The sequence below is a fragment of the Mesoplodon densirostris genome, chromosome 4 (assembly GCF_025265405.1).
Source record: "Mesoplodon densirostris isolate mMesDen1 chromosome 4, mMesDen1 primary haplotype, whole genome shotgun sequence".
In the NCBI taxonomy this organism is placed as follows: Eukaryota; Metazoa; Chordata; class Mammalia; order Artiodactyla; family Ziphiidae; genus Mesoplodon; species Mesoplodon densirostris.
The window spans coordinates 157,192,839-157,215,970 of NC_082664.1; positions in this window are offsets into that span (position 1 = coordinate 157,192,839).

Below are 23,132 nucleotides of genomic sequence, written 5' to 3' on the forward strand. Positions count from 1 at the left end.
GCCAGGAGATTGGTCTCCTGGTGACCCCTCCTCGTGCTCTGGCTACAGGCCTTGGAGCCACACCACCCACTGCCCTTCCTGGACCCCCAGCAGGCCAGATCCGATCTGGTCAGATCAGGGGGCCTTCTCAGCCTCCAAAACTGCCTGTGGACTCCTCACAGTAAATCTACATCCACCTCCTACTGGTCTGTTTCTCCTGCTCCCCACCCTACCCCCTCCCTCGCCCTCCTCCCGGGCCGCTGCCCACCCTGCCCCAGCCCCTTCTTGGAGTAAGAGGCTCACAGGAAGCCCTAATGTTGGAAAACTGAGCCACTCTCTAAATGCCCACATTCCCTTTTCTCTCCTCCAACTGGTTTCACATCTAATATTTAATTTGCCCTGTGTTCACCTCCCTGTAAAAACGAGTCATGTCACAATAATAAAAAATAAAACCAGTAGTAACAATTAAAAATGAAATGAACATAATGACAAAATCTCTACATTATCACTCAATATTGCTAGGCCTTAACGGTACCTGAAGTCAGAAAACAGAAAACACATTATTACAGGTTTTTACATCTTTGCCAAGATGAAACTTTTTTTTAAATATTGTCATAGAACTGCTTTCCTGTGTTTAAATACTTTGAATGTTCCTTGAAAGGGAACTGAAATAGGAAAAGGGTAACAGAAGAGGAGGACGCTCATGTGACCTTGTAAGGTAATAAATCATCCCCCCAGACACCCTCATATTTGTCTTCAGCCTTCAGTCTTGAAATGGATTTTTCCTCTGGCTCACTTTTGGGGAATGTAAGCCACTCCTGGAAACCTCATGCTCCTGTGACTTCCTGGTCGCAATTTTGCTTTTCCTCCTATTTTCTCCACAGGTTCTCACTCTCCCGTGATTTTATTTTCTCCTTAGTTGTCCGGTGTCCTCTACCCCGTCCTGTGAAGTTCATCTGGACTTTCAAGGGTAAATCCCTTTGTATCAGAAAGACATACAGTTAGTTAAATGGAGTTCAGGTTTTCTATTTGCAGGGAGACCCTGAGCACGACTAACTTCAGTTTCTTTCTTTTTTTTTTTTTTTAACTTCAGTTTCTTCCATGACTAACTGGGACGCAAAACAGGGAGAAGCTATCCCAGCCCCATCATTTTGGGATGTGCACATGCCAAGGACAATTGTTTCCCTTCTGGATCGCAACCTTTGCTATCCCCTATCTTTCCCACCAAGTGAAGGCCACCTACGTAAGGAGGAAGCAGAACTGTGAGACTGAGGGTGCCCAGAGCTCTGACACGTGTCAGCCCAGATCAGCCAAGCTGCAGCAGGACCGCCCTGGACTCCCTGGTCATGAGAGCCAAAAAAAATAAACAAGCAACCACTACTACACTTTTATCGACCCATTTCATGTTGTGTTTCTGCAATGCTCAATAAAGAGCCTTTACTAATACAGTGGCAAAGCCTCCTCATCCTTTCTAGTTTCCTTCCCAGCGTGTTTCGGATGGGGACAGGATACCTGTGTTTTACACAACCAAGAAATCAATCAATTGCACACAGAACTAAGTTAGTACACAGCAACACTTCTCATTGTGATGCTTTAAAATAAATGACTTATGAAGATTTCAACCTATATTACAGAGGACAGCAAATACTGTCTTAAGATATTTTAAATATCTTTACATATAGAATTAGCTTGTTTCCTCTAAATGCTACGTACACAACCTAAGGAATAGACTATGTGTAATGTTTTATTTAAAAAACTATAATGTTATTTCAAGTCATTAAGAAAATGCCTAAATTTATCATTAACATCTGGGGTTTTTTAGATAGAGTATCATTTCTTTTAGAATTCCGTTGCCAAATTGGCTAACCTTAATATGCCTTGACATATATCTGGGGGGGGGGTGGGAGAGATTGCAAGGGAGACAGACAGAGAGAGAATGTCACAGAGAATTGCATCTTTATGAAGAGGATAAGTGTTTTAATAGTATTTATAACAATGAACATATGTAGGACATATTTACCATAAGGAAAACATAATGTATACTGAACAATAATATCAAACATAAAAATGAGGCTCTCAATATTTTTTTAATTAGCCCATCTGTACACAGGTCACCATAACAAATCTCTGTTTGGAAGAATATCCCTCCATCACTTTCCTATGGGCTAAAAGAACGTTGTCAGATACTCCTTTCCACTGGCCTTCTGATTTCCCAGAAGAAATCAGACACATTCTAGGGAGTGTAATCTCATTCTAGAAATTACATTTAAGAAAACACGGTTTGCTTGAGACCACCAGTCTTCCAGCTGGCAGGGCGAGCCGCTTCCACATAATGCGTACTCACCGTGCCTTCTGAAACGTATGCGCCTCTGAGTCAAAAGCGTTACCTTGCAGGATCACAGAGGATTATTTCATACGTCCTGCAGGTGCATTTCAGAGAGTAGAGGGGACCATTCATGAATTTCCCACCTGCGTGTGAGGCTCTCCAGGGCTCCACTGCTGCCTGGCTTGCAGATATAGAAGGCACGTTGCAGTTTTATGATTCCAGCACAGAACAGAGCTGTTTCTGCCCTGAAACAGGTTTCCATTCCTGAAGTACATCAAAAATCACAAGAAGCTCTTTACAGCCTGTTCTGATAGACTCGTCGTTTTTTTGCCCAAGAGAAGCTCCTTTGTATGTTGTGAATTTTATTTGTTAAATCTCTTGAGTGGTTCTGCCCTATTTTCTCTGTTAAAATAAACATAGTGGTATGGGACATTCTTCTGAAAGCTTACACTTTTATATACTTATAAGTTAAATATTGCCTTATTTCCTGGTTCAGCTCAGAGCTAAGTAAGCAGTTAAAACAATGCATATACTGTACTTGTTGCTGACTTATCCAGTAAATTCAATGACAAAAAGAGCTGAATTATAAATATTATAGAAAAAATTAAAAGGTGTACATTTAAGGAAAAGCCAGAAAGACACAGTATTGAACCAGAACATATTACTACACATACCTCAGCCGCACTGAGTTTTTCTTTATACACATTTATAATACACTGGTTTTCCCTGTACAAAAGCTCTTTTATTTCTCAATAGCTGATTTTCTGAAAGTCTCTCCAATGGTCAGTATGTCCATCAACCTAAAGGGATTGCTCTGTTCTTCTGTCATTCACGAGGAATGTGCAATGGTGAGTCTAAATGATGGCCGAGACTAAATGTTTCATTTTTGTCAATTTATGTTAGCAGGCCTTTTTTCCCCCCAAAAAAGACTAGTGTCACCTGTTTTGAATCTGATGAATCCACCAACATCTTCCCCCCCCCCCATTCTAAGGTGCCTTCTGAACCATCAGTAGCTAAGGAAGAGGTATGAATGGTGTTTCCATCCACTTCAGTACTCTGATTAAAATAGTTCTACAGTGTTCCTAAATTTTTTAATCAGTTGCTAACATTTGAGAACCTAGAGATTTCACATTTTTTAAATCCTAATTTCTCATGAGAACTAGAAGTGGTCAAACTGGTACCCTGGTCATCTAGACTTGGATCTGCCCCCATTTCTCTCCCTGTATTCACAGAAAGACCCCGATAGCTCCATTTTCCCAAGCTGTAGAATTAAGGAATCAGTGGTCTCTGCAGATCCTCCAGCTCTAACTATGATTCCGTAAACCCAAGTTGCTATATTCGAAAGCAGCTTTTACCATGTGTGGCTGGAAAAATAAATATTTCATTGACTTAATTTAAAATAAACCTTTTTTAAAGTAAAGAAGTGAAAGCATGAAAGTAATAAAAATTTCTTGGCTCCTGTCCCCAAATCAAGAATGTGTGTGTCAGACCACACATGACCTTTTGGGTCTGGCTTCCTTCCCTCACTTTCATGTTTTCAAGGTTCATCCACACTGTAGCCTCTGTCAGTGCTTCATTGCTTTTTATGGCTGAATCATTCTCTGCTGTATGGATGGACCCGTTGTGTTTAACCATTTGTCTGTTGATGGATATTTGGGTCATTTCCACTTTGGGACTGTCGTGAATAAAGCTGCTATGAGCACTCGTGTACAAGTTTCTGTGTGGACCTGTAACTTCACTTCTCCTGGGTATATACCTAGGGATGGAATTGCTAGGTCATGCGGTGACTTTGTTTAGCCATTTAAAGAATTGCCAGAAACCTTCCCAAAATGACTGCACCACCTTAAATGTCCAACAGTAACATATGAGGTTCAATTTCATTTACCACATCCTTCCAACTCTTGATGTTCTCTGATTTTTGATTCTAGCCATTCGAGAAATTATAAAGTCATGTGTCACTATGGTTTTCATTTGCCTTTCCCTGAGGACTAATAATGTTGAGAATTTTTTTTCTTGTGCTTATTGGCCATTTGTGTATTTTTATGGCAAAATATCTGTTCAGGTCCTGTTATTTCTCTTTTTATTACTGAGTTCTAAGTGTTCTTTATAATATACTCTGGATACAAGTTCCTTATCAGATATATATTGAAAATATTTTCTCCCATTCTGTGGGTTGTCTTTTCACTTTCTTGGTGTTCTTTGAAGCACAAGAGTTTATAAATTTGATCAAGTGTAGTTTATTTATTTATTTATTTATTTTGGTTGCTTATGCTTTTGGTGTCATACCTAAGAATTCTTGACCAACTCTAAGATCATGAAGATTTACCTCATGAGAGTCATACAGTTTTGCTCTTAGATTTAGGTCCTTGATCAATTTTGAGTTAATTTTTGTGTATAGTGTGAGGCAAGGGTGCACCTTCATTCTTTAACCTGTGACAATCTAGTTGCACCAGCACCATTTGATGAAAAGACTATTCTTTCTGCATTGAGTGGTCTCACTGTATAAGTGAAAATCTACTTATAGACCCTCAATTCTATTCCACTGATGAATCCTTGTGTCAATACTACAGTATTTTGATTACCATTGCTTTTAAGTATATTTTAAAATTTGGAAATGTGAATACCTTAAATTTGTTTTTTTTCAGGATTGCTTTGGCTATTCTGGGTCCTTTGCAATTCCATATGAATTTTAGAATCATCTTGTCAATTTCTACAGGTTAGACAGCTGGGAGTCTGATAGGGATTGCATTTAATCTGTAGATCATTTGGGGGAGTATTGTCATCTTAACAATATTAAATATTTCAATCCATGAACATGGGATCTTTTTTCCATTTACAGACAGACCTCGGGGATATTTCGGGTTTGGTTCCAGGCCACTGTAATAAAGTGAATATTGCAATAAAGCAAGTCATGCAAAATCTCTGGTTTCCTAGTTCATATAAAAGCCTAGTTTACACTAGATTATAGTCTATTAACAGTGCAGTAGCATTATATCCAAAAAATGTATATACCTTAATTAAATAATATTTTATTGTTAAAAAATGCTAACCATCATCTGAGCCTTCAGCGAGTCATGGTAGTAACACTAAAGACCACTGATCACAGATACCATAACAAATATAATTATAATGAAAATGTTTGAAACATTTTGAGAATGAGCAAAATGTGACACAGAGACATGAAGTGAGCAAAAACTGCTAGACTTGCTGTATGCAGAGTTGACACAAACCTTCAATGTGTAAAAAAACACAATAAAGCAAAGCCTAATAAAATGAAATATACTTGTATTTAGACTTTCTTTCAACAGTGTTTTGTAGTTTCAAAGCGTACATTTTGCACTTCTTTTGTTAAATTTATTCCTAATTTTTTTTGTTACTATTGTGAGTGGAATTGTTTCCTTAATTTCATTTTCAGATTGTTCATTGCAAGTGCATAGAAACACAATTGATTTTAAATATTGACCTTCTATCCTGCAACCTAGTTGAACTCATTTATTACTTCTAACAATTTTTTAGTGAATTCTTTGGGATTTTCAATATACAGATCATTGATTTTCATTATTTTCTGTATTGAACAAACCTTTCTATTGTGTATACTGCTTGCCAGGCACTGGTTTAAGCCCTCCGCAAATATGAATTCACTTAATCCTCGGAATCAGCCTCTGACTGTTTCCATCCCCCGTGGCAGATGGAGACACTATCTCCTATCAACCTGAGATCAGGGCACAGGACCGTGAAGGTAATTTCAGCTCAACCTGTCCTTTGTCCTGTGCTCACCAGGCAGCACACCACGCTTCGTCCGCTGCAGTCACTCTGTCTGGGCTTGTCCCGCTTTGCTCCCCCTCCTGTCTTCTCAAGGTTGAAATGTCTGCTCTCTGGCACTGCAGTGTTCATCCTCCTCCAGCGAAACAGGCCCCTCACAGCCAGAGCCGTTTTCTGGGAGTTACCTCAACGCTACATCATTTCCCTCGGGGGTCAGAAATGGGCGGCTACCAAGCACCTGGGTTTGAGTCCCCAATGTGCCATGAAGTCCCTGTGTGACTTCAGGAAAGGGTCATAGGCTTTCCAAGGGCTGGAGGGTGGGGGGTTGGGAACCTCAGGGTCTAATTACAGCATGGTGACTATAGCTAACAATAGTGTATTGTATACTTGAAATCTGCTAAGAAAGTAGATCTTAAGTGTTCTCACCACGAAAAGAAAAAAAAACGTAATTATGGAAGGTGATGAACATTAATGTGTGTTAATTAGCTTGATTGTGGTGATCATTTCACAACACACATGTGTATCAAACCATCACATCGTACACCTTAAATAAGCACAATTTTTTTTTTTTTTTTTTTGCGGTACGTGGGCCTCTCACTGTTTTGGCCTCTCCCGTGGCGGAGCACAGGCTCCGGACACAGAGGCTCAGCGACCATGGCTCACGGGCCCAGCCGCTCCACGGCATGTGGGATCCTCCCGGATCGGGGCACGAACCCATGTCCCCTGCATTGGCAGGCTGACTCTCAACCACTGCGCCACCAGGGAAGCCCAGGCACAATTTTTATCTGTCAAAAATAAATAAGTAAATTTAAAAGACAAACTCAGACACAGAGAGCAGGACGGTGGTTGCAGGTGAGGGGCTGTTGGATTGATGCTGTTCAACGTAAAGTTTCTATTATAAAGACAGGTCAGGTCCAGAGCCATGTGGCTCAGTATCCTGCCTGTGGAAAGGGGGTTTCTTCTCAACAAATAACTAAACTGAGTCTCAGACTGAGTACAGTCAGTCCCCTACATATGAACAAGTTCCGTTTCAAGAGTGCGTTCATAAGTTGGATTTGTTCACAAGTCCACCAAAGTTAGCCTAGGTACCCAATTAACACAATTGCTATATAGTACTGTACTGTAATAGGTTTATAATACTTTTCACACAAATAATACATAAACAACAAACACAAAAAATAAAGAAAACACTTTTAATCTTACAGTACCGTACCTTGAAAAGTACAGTAGTACAGTACAACCGCTGGCATCCAGGGGCTGGCATCGAGTGAACAGGCAAGAAGAGTTACTGACTGGAGGAGGCAGAGGAGGTGGGAGATACTAGAGCTGAAGCATCGACAGCAATAGGAGATGGAGAGCAACCTGCAATGTCACTCACGCCTGATGTTGATGGCACAGGTTCTGGTTCCTTGCTGGATTCATTTCTACCTACCCTCTTGAAAAAACGATCCACTGATGTCTGGGTAGTAGCTCTTTTTTCCTCATCATAGATGACACGGTAGCACTGGATTGCATTCTGAAGGGCCGCTGCAAGCTTCGTGTACCATGCTATGCTCGGGTCCTGTGTCTCCAAAGCTAACAGTGCCTCCTCAAATAAAGAAAATCCCCTTGCCATCTCCTGCATCGTGAATCTCTTTGGTTCTTCAGTTACTTCTTCTTCCTCTTGTCTCTCTTCATCCTTTCTCAGGGCACGTTCTCATCTTTGAAAGTTCACAACTTGAAGGTTCGTATATAGGGGACTTACTGTAAGAAACTGGCAAAGATGACCTTGCCAGAACTTTGGTCCCCATGGTCGCTGTCAGCCAAGCTCAGTGCCCTGCTCCCTGTGAGGCCCAGACAGGCTACTCAGTGTCCTGGTCTGTCTGGACCTTCTCATGCGGCTTTGTGAGGTCAGATGGGTGAGTGCGTGCAGTGGGTGGGAGGAGATCGCCTTGCCCGGCCAGCACTCACCATGACTCACGCCACACAGCACATGTGTTATGCGTGAACCTAGCCAGTGAGAGGGGACCCTCAGAGCCCTGAAAGACCCAACCAGCGGAGACCCAGCCAGCCCCAGCTACCTGGGCTCAGGATGCAGGGGTGCTACCAGTCACAGAAGAGCCATCATCGCCTTGGACCAGGTTGAGGGGGTGGTGACAGGTCAGAGGATGGCCTGGTGACCCAGGGGAACTGTGCAATTTCCGGCACTGGGCACCAGTGTCTGCTGTTCTTCACCCCAGACAGTGCCAACCACTGCTCACAGGTGGGAAAGGTTTGCATTTCCATGACAATTTGTGGTGTTGGTCACGTTTGCTTCCTTGGAAAAAAGAACAATCTATTGCTGGCGCAGGATGCTGGTGCCCCTGGTTTGTGCCGACCCGAGGGATGCTGTCAGCCCAGGAATCTGCCTGCTTTTGTCCCTCATTCATTTGCATTGTTCTAACTAGCCCTTCGCACTGGGCACAGCTGCCGGGGTCAGAGGCTGAGACGTGGGTGTCCTCCAGCTGAGGACGGAGACTAATCAGACCAGGGACTGTGCACGTGTGGCCCAGCACCATGCTCCCTCTGGTGGTCTCTGTGCAAGTCTGCACATCCAAGAGATGGTCAGGGCGACACAAGGAAAACCACCCCAAGGTGTATTATTTATCCAACAACACCAAACACCAGAAGGAATCCACCACACATGTGATTCCTTGTGCTCCTGGAGTGACTTGGAATAAAAGGATTGAGGGGTTTGTAGTTTTCCTCCAAAGTTACCTGCCCTCGAGGGTTAAAGGGCAGGGCTTGCCCTTTAGTGCAAGACTTTTCAAAAGTTGGTGTTGATTTTATGAACCAGTTGTAACCACCGATGCTACGTGCTAAGTTTCATCCACGTCGACTCTGTGCGCTCACGGTGCACAGAGCCGGGGACCCAGAGGTAGCTCAGGTGTGTCCAGTGCTGCACGTGGCAGGCACTGCTGGAAATCACTTCATTTAATGCACGGGAGGCTCCCGATGACTTGGACACTGTGTTCTTCCCCCTTACCCACAGGTTGAGGGATGCCAGGGCTGTGGAGCCAGCAGGGGGCAGTGCCTGGATGCCATTCAGGCTGCTATAACAGAACACACAGACTGGGAGGCTTATAAACAACAGACACGAATTTCTCACAGCTCTGGAGGCTGGACGTCCAAGATCTGCTGGCAGATTCAGTGTCTGGTGAGGACCCACTTCCTGGTTCCTAGGCGGCATCTTCTCGCTGTGCCCTCACCTGGAGGAAGGGATGAGGGGCTCTCTGGGGTCTCTTTATAATGGCACTAATCCCATCATGGGGGCTCCACCCTCATGACCTCATTGCCTCCCAAAGGCCTCACCTCCTGACACCATCACCTTGGGCGTTAGGTTTCAGTACATGGATTTTGGGGGAACTCATTTAGTCCATTGCACCTGGGTTCTCAACATCTTTGTGTGTGCTTGCATATAAACCTGCTTTTAATCTAGAAACATTGTCGATGTGTTCACGGTGCCTCTCCTCAGATGTGATGAACTAAAATGGATCAGCACTCCTCCACTCAGCTGTGGCCTCCGGGCTGCCCCATCCTACCCACCTCCCTGTGTGTCCTTGTCACATTGTGGGCCCATGTATTCAGGTGGCTGGGACAGAGGTAGAAAACTTGACTGTCATTAACTGCTATACACTGAATGCTTGTGTCTCCCCAAAATTCATACGTTGAAACGTAACCCCAAAGGTGATGGTGTCAGGAAGTGGGGCCTTTGGGAGATGATGAGGTCATGAGGGTGGAGCCCCCATGAATGAGGTTAGTGTCCTTATAAAAGAGACCCCAGACAGCTCCCTCGCCCCTTCCAGCTTGTCTACCTTGGCTGGGGGCCCAAGATTTGAGTGTAGGATTGTAGACAAAGTAACCATATATTTTTAGAAATAACGTGCAAGACAAAACTAAACAAAAATACTATACTAGGGCAGTGGTTCTCAAAGTGGACACAAGGACCATGGAACAGGTTAGAGATGCAGGTTCTGGGCTGACCCAAACCCAGGGAACAGAAGTGTTAGGTGTGAGCCAGCAGTCATCTTGGAACAAGCCGCCAGCTGATGCCAGGGCTGTGAGAGCTGAGGACCCCCACCCTGGAGACAAGAGTGTGAGAAAGCAGTTAGTCCAGATCAAACCAGCTGTGATCCCGGGGACAAGAGGGAAAGGCCCTGGCAAGAACTGAGCAGGAATTCCAGGAGCGAGTACAGAGAAAAGGTCCATAGGGACATTTTCACAGCAGAGGTGGGGTCACCTGCTTAGCCCCTGCTGCAGCAACCACATAGCCAACCAGTCTCCCTGAAGCTCCATGCACTGATGTGTCCCCTCCCACCTTCCTCACCAGTCATGGTGGCCTCCTCTCTCTTGGTACTGGAGCATCACGCTCAGTTTACCCTTAATATCATGATTCTCTCCAGTTCTCATCATCTCCGTGAGGAAGATAATGGCTTCCCCCTCCAGCCTCACTCACTGAAGGCTCATCCAAACTTCTTCCCCTGCTGACACTTCCACTTTCACTCAATAAATATTTTAAACTTTGTGGCAGTGCCCCATTTTCTTCAGCCATTTCTCTTTCTTGTTGAGTGGAATGCAGGTGTGATAGCTAGATCTGCAGCAATCATTTTGAGGTCATGAGGTAACCATGGGAATGGAGGCTGAATATAGGGGAGCAGGGAGAGAGAAGGAAGCTGGCCCACTCCAGCCCTGAACTAACTACTTCAACTCTCTCTCTTTTTTTCTTTTTAACATCTTTATTGGAGGATAATTGTTTTAGAATGGTGTGTTAGTTTCTGCTGTATAACAAAGTGAATCAGCTATACATATACATATATCTCCATATCCCCTCCCTCTTGTGTCTCCCTCCCACCATCCTTATCCCACCCCTCTAGGGGGACACAAAGCACTGAGCTGATCTCCCTGTGCTATATGGCTGCTTCCCACTAGTTATTTATTTTACATTGGTAGTGTATATATGTCCATGCCACTCTCTCACTTTGTCCCAGCTTACCCTTCCCCCTCCCCTGTCCTCAAGTCCATTCTCTACAGCTGTGTCTTTATTCCTGTCCTGTCCCCAGGTTCTTCAGAACCATTTATTTTTTTAGATTCCACATTTATGTGTTAGTATACAGTATTTGTTTTTCTCTTTCTGACTGACTTCACTCTGTATGACAGACTCTAGGTCCATCCACCTCATTACAAATAACTCAATTTCGTTTCTTTTTATGGCTGAGTAATATTCCATTGTGTATGTATATGATATATATATTACATCTTCTTTATCCAGTCATCTGTTGATGGACACTTAGGTTGCTTCCATATCTTGGCAATTGTAAATAATGATGCTATGAACACTAGGGTGCATGTATCTTTTTGAATTAGTGTTTTGGGGTTTTTTGGATATATACGCAAGATTGGAATTGCTGGGTCATATGGTAGTTCTATTTTTAGCTTTTTGAGGAACCTCCATACTCTTTCCACAATGGCTGCACCAGTTTACATTCCCACCAACAGTGCATGAGTAGACTGTTACTTTAATGTGTGATCTAGAAGAAAAGGAAGAAACATGATCCGAGAATACGTGACAAGGAACTCTGGGGAGAGGAGGGTGGGTGGACTTCGCTGAAGGGGCAAAAATGTAAAGATGCTTGTGTCCCACATGAACACCCCCCAAAGGGTGACCTCAGCAGAGGAGGATTTTAATTCTCAAGTGGGTAGGATTCCTTGGTCTGTGGGTACCAGCCAGCCTCTTTCCCAACCACCTTCATCTTTGCCCAGTGGGCTGCTGAGCACAGTGGCCAAGGTGGCAGGGATGGACTTCCCTCCCCAAGGCTGGCCTGGCTATGGCCACTGCTGAGCAACAAATCAGCCAGCAGTGGAGACCAACACTGAGTCCCCAGTATGGCACCACTGCCCGGGAGAGGCTGGTTACATTGGACCACTTCTCTCCTGGGAGAGACAGCCCTGTGTTCTTGCTGGAACAGACACTCAGCAGGGATATGGACTAAGCAAGCCTTCCCTGCATGCAAAGCTTCTGCCGAAACTACCATCTTCAGCCTCCCAGGATGTGTCATCCATATCATGATGCTCCAGAGCATTGCGTCTGGTTAAGGAACTCACAGCACATCCAGGGCAGTGTGGTGACAGGCCCTGCCCCATGGACCTCACAGGTCTGACTGTGGGTCTCCCTGCCCTGGGCATTCCAGGCAGCATCACACTGTCCACCTCACTGATGACAGCACAGCCAGCAGGACCTGTAAGCGGCTGATGGCAGGGTCTGTGAACACTCTGATAAGTCGCAGGCCTGGCAGAGGATGGATGATAAGCCCCACAGACATCCCTGAACTTGTAACGTGATGAGTTTTCTGGAGCTCTAGAACCTGGGGCTCACCAAATTAAAGCCTTCGGGACAAGGGACTGTAAAGGTGCATCATGCAATTCCCACCAGCGGGACAGAGACAGGCCCTCGGAGGCCTCTTCCTGTTGCGAAGACAGCACACACAGCATTTGCCAAGTTGGGGGCAGGGATGGCGTCCAGCCCTGGGTGGCATCCACAGCAAGTGCCTCGGGCATTTCTCCAGGGACCCAGGGGTGGGCGCTGTCAGAGCAAGCACACGGACCCCTAGGTACTCATAAAGGTCACGTGATGTCACATGGGACTGCTTGGTGTATGAGAGCAGCCCCTGGCGGTGAGGGGGCCCTGGAGCCTGGAGGGCAGAGCTGCCAGAGGACCTATCGCCAGGTCCCAATGTGCAGAACTTAGCTTCACAGGGATTCAGTATGAATCTGAAAGAATGACTTTAATGTGTCTTCAAGACTCATCCACCCAGAATTGACTTCCAAAGGACATTCAATAATTTATTCACCAAGAACTGATTTTACACTACGAGGGCCACATCCAGGGCACACCACATCCGGGGCACACAGGAGTGAATAACAGAACCTCTGCGCTCAGGTCTAGGATCACATGAGCAACGTAGCACCGGAGGCTCACGGTTTGAATCCCTAAGGCCACGTAGGGCTAAATGCTCAATGGCTCCTCCTTGAAACTTTGACCAAGGCAATTATTTTTCAGTGACCATAAAAATGCAACTCCAATCTAGGATTTTTAGACTTCCTGGAAATTGTACCCAATGATAGTTGTATTATTAGCAGAGATGATTATCTAACAAATTGGGAAATCATCTTGTGTAGTTAACTTATGAAGAAATTGCTATCAGGAACTGAAAGTATGATGTTGGCATAGTGTAAAAAAAATACAACATCAGGACAAGAAGGCTAACATTGAAAGAAATAATGTTAATCTCTGTTTACTATTGTGGTAAAATATACATATCATAAAAGTTACCATTTTAATCATTTTTAAGTGTACATTCAGTGGCATTAAGTACATTCACATTGTTGTACAAACATCACCACCATCCGTCTCCAGAACTTTCTCATCTTCCCAAATTGAAAATCTGTCTGCATTAATTATCAACTCCCCATTCCCCCCTCCCCCAGACCCTGTCCCCCACCATCCTACTTTCTGTCTCTATTACTTGACTCCTCTGAAGACCTCATGTAAGTGGAATCATACAGTATTTGTCTTTTTGTGACTGGCTTATTTCTCTTAACATAATGTCTTTAAGGTTCATCTATGTTGTAACATGTGTCAGAATTTCCTTCTTTTTTAAGACTGAATAATATTCCATTGTGTGTTTATACCCAATTTTGCTGGTCCATTCATCTATCAATGGACACTTGGGTTGCTTCCATGTTTTAGCTATTGTGAGTAATGTGGCTATGAACATGAGTGTGCATGTTATGAACATGATCTGTTTGCATCTTTGCACTCCATTGTTTTGGATAAATATCCAGAAGTGGGATTCCTGGATCATATGGTAATTCTATATTTAATTTTTTGAGAAGCTGTCATTCTGTTTTTCACAGGGGCTGTACCATTTTACATTCCCACCAGCAGAGCATGATGGTTCCAATTTCCACATCCTCACACTTGTTATCTTCTGTTTTTGGTTTTTGGTTTTTGTAGTAGCCATTCTAATGTGTGTAAATGGTATCTTATTGTGATTTTGATTTGCATTCCCCTAAGGATTAGTGATGTTAAGCATCTCTTCATGGCCTCATTGGCCATTTCTATATATTCTTTGGAGAAATGTCTATTTAGGTGTTTTTCTCATTTTTGATTTGGTTTTACTTTTTGTGTTGAGTTAATAATGTTAATCTCTTAACATACATCAAAACCCTATGATGACATTTCAAATATTCACTCATGAAAGATTTTTATTTAAAAACTTCTCCAAGGGAATTCCCTGACATTCCAGTGGTTAGGGATCTGTGCTTCCACCGCAGGGGCATGGTTTTGATCCCTGGTCAGGGAAGTAATATCCCTCATGCTGCACAGTGCAGCCAAAAAATAAATAAATAAAATTTTTTAAAAATAAAATAAAAACTTCTCCAAAAAATCTTAGCTAGGAGTTATGAAAGCTTACCTTTATCCAGGGAGAATTATGTAACCTCAAGCAAGTTCACATGAGGTAATTTAACATTCAGTGCTAAATGCTTAATTCCCTGTGTATAAGGTCAAAACTATGAAACAATTTTTCTGTGACCAGAAATGCGCTTTTTTGTGATATAATCAAGACAAGAACATTATCTACATTGGTCTCTCCTGATTCCTCAAAAAAAACACATTTTCTAAAACAAAGCCTGGGGTTCAAGATGGTGGAGTAGAAGGACATGCGCTCAGTCCCTCTTGCGAGAGCACTGGAATCACAACTAACTGCTGAACACTCATTGACAGGAAGACACTGGAACTCACCAAAAGAGATACACAACATCCAAAGACAAAGGAGGAGCCACAATGAGACGGTAGGAGGGGCACAATCACAATAACATAAATTCCCATAACTGCTGGGTGGGTGACTCACAAACTGGAGAACACTTATACCACAGAAGTCCACCCACTGGAGTGAAGGTTCTGAGCCCCACGTCAGGCTTCCCTACCTGAGGGTCTGGAAATGGGAGGAGGAATTCCTAGAGAATCAAACTTTGAAAGATAGTGGGATTTGATTGCAGGACTTTGACAGGACTGGGAGAAACAGAAACTCCACTCTTAGAAGGCACACACAAAGTAGTGTGTGCATCGGGACCCAGGGGAAGGAGCAGTGACCCCATAGAAGACTGAACCAGACCTACCTGCTAGTGTTGGATGGTCTCCTGCAGAGGCAGGGGGGTGGCTGTGGCTCACCGTGAGGACAAGGACACTGGCAGCAGAAGTACTGGGAAGTACTCCTTGGTGTGAGCCCTCCCAGAGTCCGCCATTAGCCCCACCAAAGAGCCAGGTAGGCTCCAGTGTTGGGTCGCCTCAGGCCAAATAACCAACAGGGAAGGAACCCAACCCCACCCATCAGCAGACAAGTGGATTAAAGTTTTACTGAGTTCTGCACACCAGAGCAACACCCAGCTCTACCCACCACCAGTCCCTCCCATCAGTAATCTTGCACAAGCCTCTTAGATAGCCTCATCCACCAGAGGGAAGACAGCAGAAGCAAGAAGAACTACAATCCTGCAGCCTGTGGAACAAAAACCATATCCACAGTAAGATAGACAAGATGAAAAGACAGACGGCTATGTAACAGATGAAGGAAAAAGATAAAACCCCAGAAAAACAACTAAATGAAGTGGAGATAGGCAACCTTCCAGGAAAAGAATTCAGAATAATGATAGTGAAGATGATCCAGGACCCTGGAAAAAGAATGGAGGCAAAGATCGAGAAGATGCAAGAAATGTTTAACAAAGACCTAGAAGAATTAAAGAACAAACAGCTAGAAGAATTAAAGAACAAACAAACAGAGATGAACAACACAATAACTGAAATGAAAACTACACTAGAAGGAATCAATAGCAGAATAACTGAGGCAGAAGAACGGATAAGTGACCTGGAAGACAGAAAGGTGGAATTCACTGCTGTGGAACAGAATAAAGAAAAAAAAATGAAAAGAAATGAAGACAGCCTAAGAGACCTCTGGGACAACATTAAATGCAACAACATTCGCATTATAGGAGTCCCGGGAGGAGAAGAGAGAGAAAAAGGACCCAAGAAAATATTTGAAGAGATTATAATCGAAAACTTCACTAACATGGGAAAGGAAACAGCCACCCAAATCCAGGAAGCGCAGAGACTCCCAGGCAGGATAAACACAAGGAGAAACACACCAAGACACCTAGTAATCAAATAGACAAAAATTAAAGACAAAGAAAAATTACTGAAAGCAACAAGGGAAAAATGACAAATAACATACAAGGGAACTCCCATAAGGTTAACAGCTGATTTCTCAGCAGAAACTCTACAAGCCAGAAGGGAGTGGCATGATATACTTAAAGTGATGAAAGGGAAGAACCTACAACCAAGATTACTCTACCTGGCAAGGATCTCATTCAGATTCGATGGAGAAATCAAAAGCTTTACAGATGAGCAAAAGCTAACAGAATTCAGCACCACAAAACCACTACAACAAATGCTAAAGGAACTTCTCTAAGCGGGAAACACAAGAGAAGAAAAGGACCTACAAAAAGAAACCCAAAACAATTAAGAAAATGATAATAGGAACATACATATCGATAATTACCTTAAATTGAATGAATTTAATGCTCATTCAATTGAATGGCTTAAATGCTCCAACCAAAAGACACAGGCTCACTGAATGAATACAAAAACAAGACACATATATATGCTGTCTACAGGAGACCCACTTCAGGCCTAGGGACACATACAGACTGAAAGTGAGGGGATGGAAAAAGATATTCCATGCAAATGGAAATCAAAAGAAAGCTTGAGTAGCAATACTCATATCAGATAAAACAGACTTTAAAATAAAGAATGTTACAAGAGACAAGGAAGGACACTACGTAATGATCAAGGGATCAATCCAAGAAGAAGATACAACAATTATAAATATATATATGCACCCAACATAGGAGCACCTCAATACGTAAGGCAACTGCTAACAGCTATAAAAGAGGAAACCGACAGTAACACAGTAATAGTGGGGACTTTAACACCTCACTTACACCAATGGACAGATCATCCAAAATGAAAATAAATAAGAAAACAGAAGCTTTAAATGACATAATAGACCAGATAGACTTAATTGATATTTGTATGACATTCCATCCAAAAACAGCAGATCACACTTTCTTCTCAAGTGCACATTGAACATTTTCCAGGATAGATCACACCTTGGGTCACAAATCAAGCCTCAGTAAATTTAAGAAAATTGAAATCATATCAAGCATCTTTTCTGACCACAACGCTATGAGATTAGAAATCAATTACAGGGAAAAAACCGTAAAAAACACAAACACATGGAGGCTAAACCATACGTTACTAAATAACCAAGAGATCACTGAAGAAATCAAAGAGGAAATCAAAAAATACCTAGAGACAAATTACAATGAAAACACAATGATCCAAAACTTATCAGATGCAGTAAATGCAGTTCTAAGAGGGAAGTTTATAGCAATACAAGCCTACCTCAAGAAACAAGAAAAATCTCAAATAAAGCATCTAACTTTACACTTAAAGGAACTAGAGAAAGAAGAACAAATAAAACCCAAAGTTAGCAGAAGGAAAGAAATCATAAAGATCAGAGCAGAAATAAATGAAGTAGAAACAAAGAAAACAATAGCAAAGATCAATAAAACTAAAAGCTGCTTCTTTGTGAAGATAAACAAAATTGATAAACCATTAGCCAGACTCAGCAAGAAAAAGAGGGAGAGGACTCAAATCAATAAAATTAGAAATGAAAAAGGAGAAGTTACAACAGACACTGAAGAAATACAAAGCATCCTAAGAGGCTACTACAAGAAACTCTATGCCAATAAAATGGACAACCTGGAAGAAATGGACAAATTCTTAGAAAGGTATAACCTTCCAAGACTGAAGCATGAAGAAAAAGAAAATATGAACAGACCAATCACAAGTAATGAAACTGAAACCGTGATTAAAAATCTTCCAACAAACAAAAGTCCAGGACCAGATGGCTTCACAGGTGAATTCTATCAAACATTTAGAGAAGAGCTAATACCCATCCTTCTCAAACTCTTCCAAAAAATTGCAGAGGAAGGAACACTCCCAAACTCATTCTATGAGGTCACCATCACCCTGATACCAAAACCAGACAAAATACTACAAAAAAAAGAAAATTACAGACCAATATCACTGATGAATATAGATGCAAAAATCCTCAACAAATTACTAGCAAACAGAATCCAACAACACATTAAATGGATCATACACCATGACAAAGTGGGATTTATCTCAGTGATGCAAGGATTCTTCAATAAATGCAAATCAATCAATGTGATACACCATATTAACAAACTGAAGAAGAAAAACCATATGATCATCTCAATAGATGCAGAAAAAGCTTTTGACAAAATTCACCACCCATTTATGATAAAAACTCTCCAGAAAGTGAGCATACAGGGAACCTACTTCAACATAATAAAGGCCATATATGACAAACCCACAGCAAACATCATTCTCAATGGTGAAAAACTGAAAGCATTTCCTCTAAGATCAGGAACAAGACAAGGATGTCCACTCTCGCCACTCTTATTCAACATAGTTTTGGAAGTCCTAGCCATGGCAATCAGAGAAGAAAAAGAAATAAAAGGAGTACAAATTGGAAAAGAAGAAATAAAACTGTCACTGTTTGCAGATGACATGATACTCTACATAGAGAATCCTAAAGATGCCACCAGAAAACTACTAGAACTAATCAATGAATTTGGTAAAGTAGCAGGATACAAAATTAATGCACAGAAATCTCTTGCATTCCTATACACTAATGATGAAAAATGTGAAAGAGAAATTAAGGAAACACTCCCATTTACCATTGCAACATAAAGAATAAAATACCTAGGAATAAACCTACCTAAGGAGACAAAAGACCTGTATGCAGAAAACTATAAGACACTGATGAAAGAAATTAACGATGATACAAACAGATGGAGAGATATACTATTCTCTTGGATGGGAAGAATCAATATTGTGAAAATGACTCTACTACCCAAAGCAATCTACAGATTCAATACAATCCCTATCAAATTACCAATGGCATTTTTTATAGAACTAGAACAAAAATCTTAAAATTTGTATGGAGACACGAAAGACTCAAAATAGTCAAAGCAGTCTTGAGGGGAAAAAAACAGAGCTGGAGGAATCAGACTCCCTGACTTCAGACTACACTACAAAGCTACAGTATTCAAGACAATATGGTACAGGCACAAAAACAGAAATAAAGATTAATGGAACAGGATAGAAAGCCCAGAGATAGCCCCATGCATCTATGGTCAACTAATCTTTGACAAAGGAGTCAAGGATATACAATGGAGAAAAGACAGTCCCTTCAATAAGTGGTGCTGGGAAAACTGGACAGCTACATGTAAAAGAATGAAATTAGAACACTCCTTAACACCACAAACAAAAATAAACTCAAAATGGATTAGAGACCTAAATGTAAGAATGGACACTATAAAACTCTTAGAAGAAAACAGAGGAAGAACACTCTTTGACATAAATCACAACAAGATCTTTTTTGATCTACCTCCTAGAGTAATGGAAATAAAAGTAAACAAATGGGACCTAATGAAACTTAAAAGCTTTTGCAAAGCAAGGGAAACTACAAACAAGATGAAAAGATAGCCTTCAGATTGGGAGAAAATATTTACCAACAAATCAACAAACAAAGGATTAATCTCCAAAATATATAAACAGCTCTGCAGCTCAATGTTAAAAAAACACAACCCAATCAGAAAATGGGCAGAAGACCTAAATAGACATTTTTTCCAAAGAAGACATACAGATGGCTAAGAAGCACATGAAAAGCTGTTCAACATCACTAATTATTAGAGAAATGCAAATCAAAACTACAAATGAGGCATTACCTCACACCAGTTAGAATGGGCATCATCAGAAAATCTGCAAACAACAAATGCTGGAGAGGGTGGAGAAAAGGGAACCCTCTTTCACTGTTGGTGGGAATGTAAATTGATACAGTCACTATGGAGTACAGTATGGAGGTTCCTTAAGAAACTAAAAATAGAATTACCATATGACCCAGCAGTCCCACTACTGGGTATATACTCAGAGAAAACCATAATTCAAAAAGACACATGCACCCCAATGTTCACTGCAGCACTATTTACAATACCCAGGTTATGGAAGCAACCTAAATGCCCATCAACAGACGAATGGATAAAGAAGATGTGGTACATATATACTATGGAATATTACTCAGCCATTAAAAAGAACGAAATTGGGTCATTTGTAGAGATGCGGATGGACCTAGAGACTGTCCTACAGAGTGAAGTAAGTCAGAAAGAGAAAAACAAATATTGTATATTAATGCATATATGTGGAACCTAGAGAAATGGTACAGATGAACCAGTTTGCAGGGAAGAAAGAGAGACACCGATGTAGAGAACAAACGTATGGACACCAAGGTGGGAAAGTGGCGGGGGGTGGGTTCTGGTGCTGTGATGAATTGGGAGATTGGGATTGACATATATACATTAATATGCATAAAATGGATAACTAATAAGAACCAGCTGTATAAAAAAATAAATAAAATTCTAAAATTCAAAAAACAAAACAAAACAGAAAAACCCAAAGCCTGGCAGACTTTTTTCCTAATTACCCTCATAATGGTGTTTCTGTCCAGCCGTTTGTACTGTAGCACTCCAGAAGCCGGTTCATGCCATTTCACAGTCTGTTACTCAAGCCTCCCAAGCTCACCCAGGTGGTGAACAGGGGAGTGGACACTAAGCCTGGTCAGCTGGGATGAAGTCCTCTGCCTCTCCCATGACATCGCAGAGCTCTGATCGCAACACTCATTCTGTGCTTGTCATTCCTGCCCCTCCCAGCCCATGAAGTACCACCCCGTCCTGTCTTCATAAACATGTTAAATGTCTGTGAAAAGGCCAGCATGCTCCAGAGAAAGAGAAGCAACAGGATATACTGATATCTTTATATATATATATATATATATATATATATATATATATATATATATATATAGAGAGAGAGAGAGAGAGAGAGAGAGAGAGAGAGAGAGAGAGAGAGAGAGAGAGATTTATTTTAAGAAATTGGCTCATGTTATTGTGGAGACTTGGTAAATCCCCCTCGGGATGGGGGAGGCCAGAGGGCTGGAGACAAGAGCAGAGTTGCAGCTGGAGCTCAAAGACCATCTGCTGGACAATTCCCTCTTGGTCCAGGGAGCTCAGTCATTGTTCTATCCAGGCCTTCAACTGATTGGACACGGCCCACCACACAAGGGGGGGCACCTGCCCTACTCACGGTCCACTGATTTAAATGTTAACCTCACCCATAAACAGCTTCACAGAAACATCAAGAATGTTTGACCACATTTCTGGGCACCATGGCCCAGCAAATGTGATACATGGAAATACCATCATAGCCAGCTAAGAAAACAGTCCCGTCAGAGAAATCACCTACAACAAGGGGGAAAATGGAATGTAAAAGCAATGCCCACACAAACGTGGCTACACTGAGTTGTCTTTATTTATTCACCTATTTCTGTGGCCTCTGATTTTCTTAGCTGGACTGAATGACCACAAGGAAACAAGCAGAAGGGCATTTGAAAGGAACGGAAGGCTCAGAGTTAGGAACCACCCAAAACCCACATCCTTCAAAGTGTGATCCAGATGTTTTTCCATCTCGGAAATGAGCCTTGCCTTCCCTCCCCTCCCCATTTCTAATTTAATTTTCCACAGATTCAGGAAGGGGGAATTAGAAAGGGAAGAAGACAGTGCTGGCCCCTCATCCAGCTGCATGGGACGAGACAGGAAAAAAAACTCAGTTCTGTTCCTGGCTGCAGTGAGAAGCTGTGTAAGAACAGGAGGAACAGGGCAGTCCAGGATTGGGAAGGATGCTCCCACAGCGCCAGGCAAGGATGCCCATCTGATTTAGTGCTCGCTCTCTGTGTAACATCACTGCCTGAGCAGCCGGGGTGAGGGGAGACAGGGTCGGGAAGGGCAGGGAGAAAGGGACGGGCACTGCTCACCATTACACGCACCTCAGCCAAGAAATCCACACAGTAAAGCCACATCTTGCCTTCGTAACATCTGGAAATGAGCGAAAGTCATTTTCAGCCCCTAAAAGGGATGGGGCTGCCCGGAGCTGGCCAGGTTGCTCCACCGCTTCAGTGAGAAGCGTGTGTCTTGGTTGCAAAGATACCCAAGCTCAGCGTTGACATCTCACTTGAATATTTATTTTTTTAACCAACTAAACCTATTTCTTTCATTTTCTGTCAGCTGCTCTAGAAGGAGAGGAAAAATGAGAAGGACATCCACAACTGAAAGCAAAAAAAGACATGGAAATTGGGCATGGACCAACCTTCCAGAGTCTTATAGATTTTGTGTGGACCGAAGCTGTCTACAAACCATACCATGATAGAGTGATGCTTCCCCCCAAAGATGTCCATGCCCTAATCCCTGGAGCCTGTGAGCACAGGACCCAACAGCAGAAAGGACTTTATAGGCGTGATTGTGTTAATGGTCATGAGATGGTGAGATTATCCCAGGGGATCAATGTGATCACAGGGGCCATCATGGGAGAGAAACCTGAGAGAAGCAGCCACACTCCCGGCTTTGGAGAGAGACGGGCCCTCAGCCACGGGAAGCAGGCACCTCGATGCTGGGAAAGGGGAGGAACAGGCTCTCCCGGGGCCTCCAGAAGGGAACACCTGCCAACCCTTGGTTTTAGCCCCACGAGACCTACTCTGGACATCTGACCCCCAGAACTGCAAGGTATGAAATGTATGCTGTTTTAAACCACTGAGTTTGTGGTCATGTGTTACAGCAGCAAATAGGAAACTGATACACTCACCTGATACCAAGGAGGAGCTTAACAGCTTCCCACGATGATCTGGGCACAAACTAGACCAGAGCGAGGACTGAAAACACCTTGGAGTGAGCCTGGTGGTGACCTCCAGCCGCAGCAAGTGCTGGAAGTGACTTGGGCTGGGAGTAGACTGGA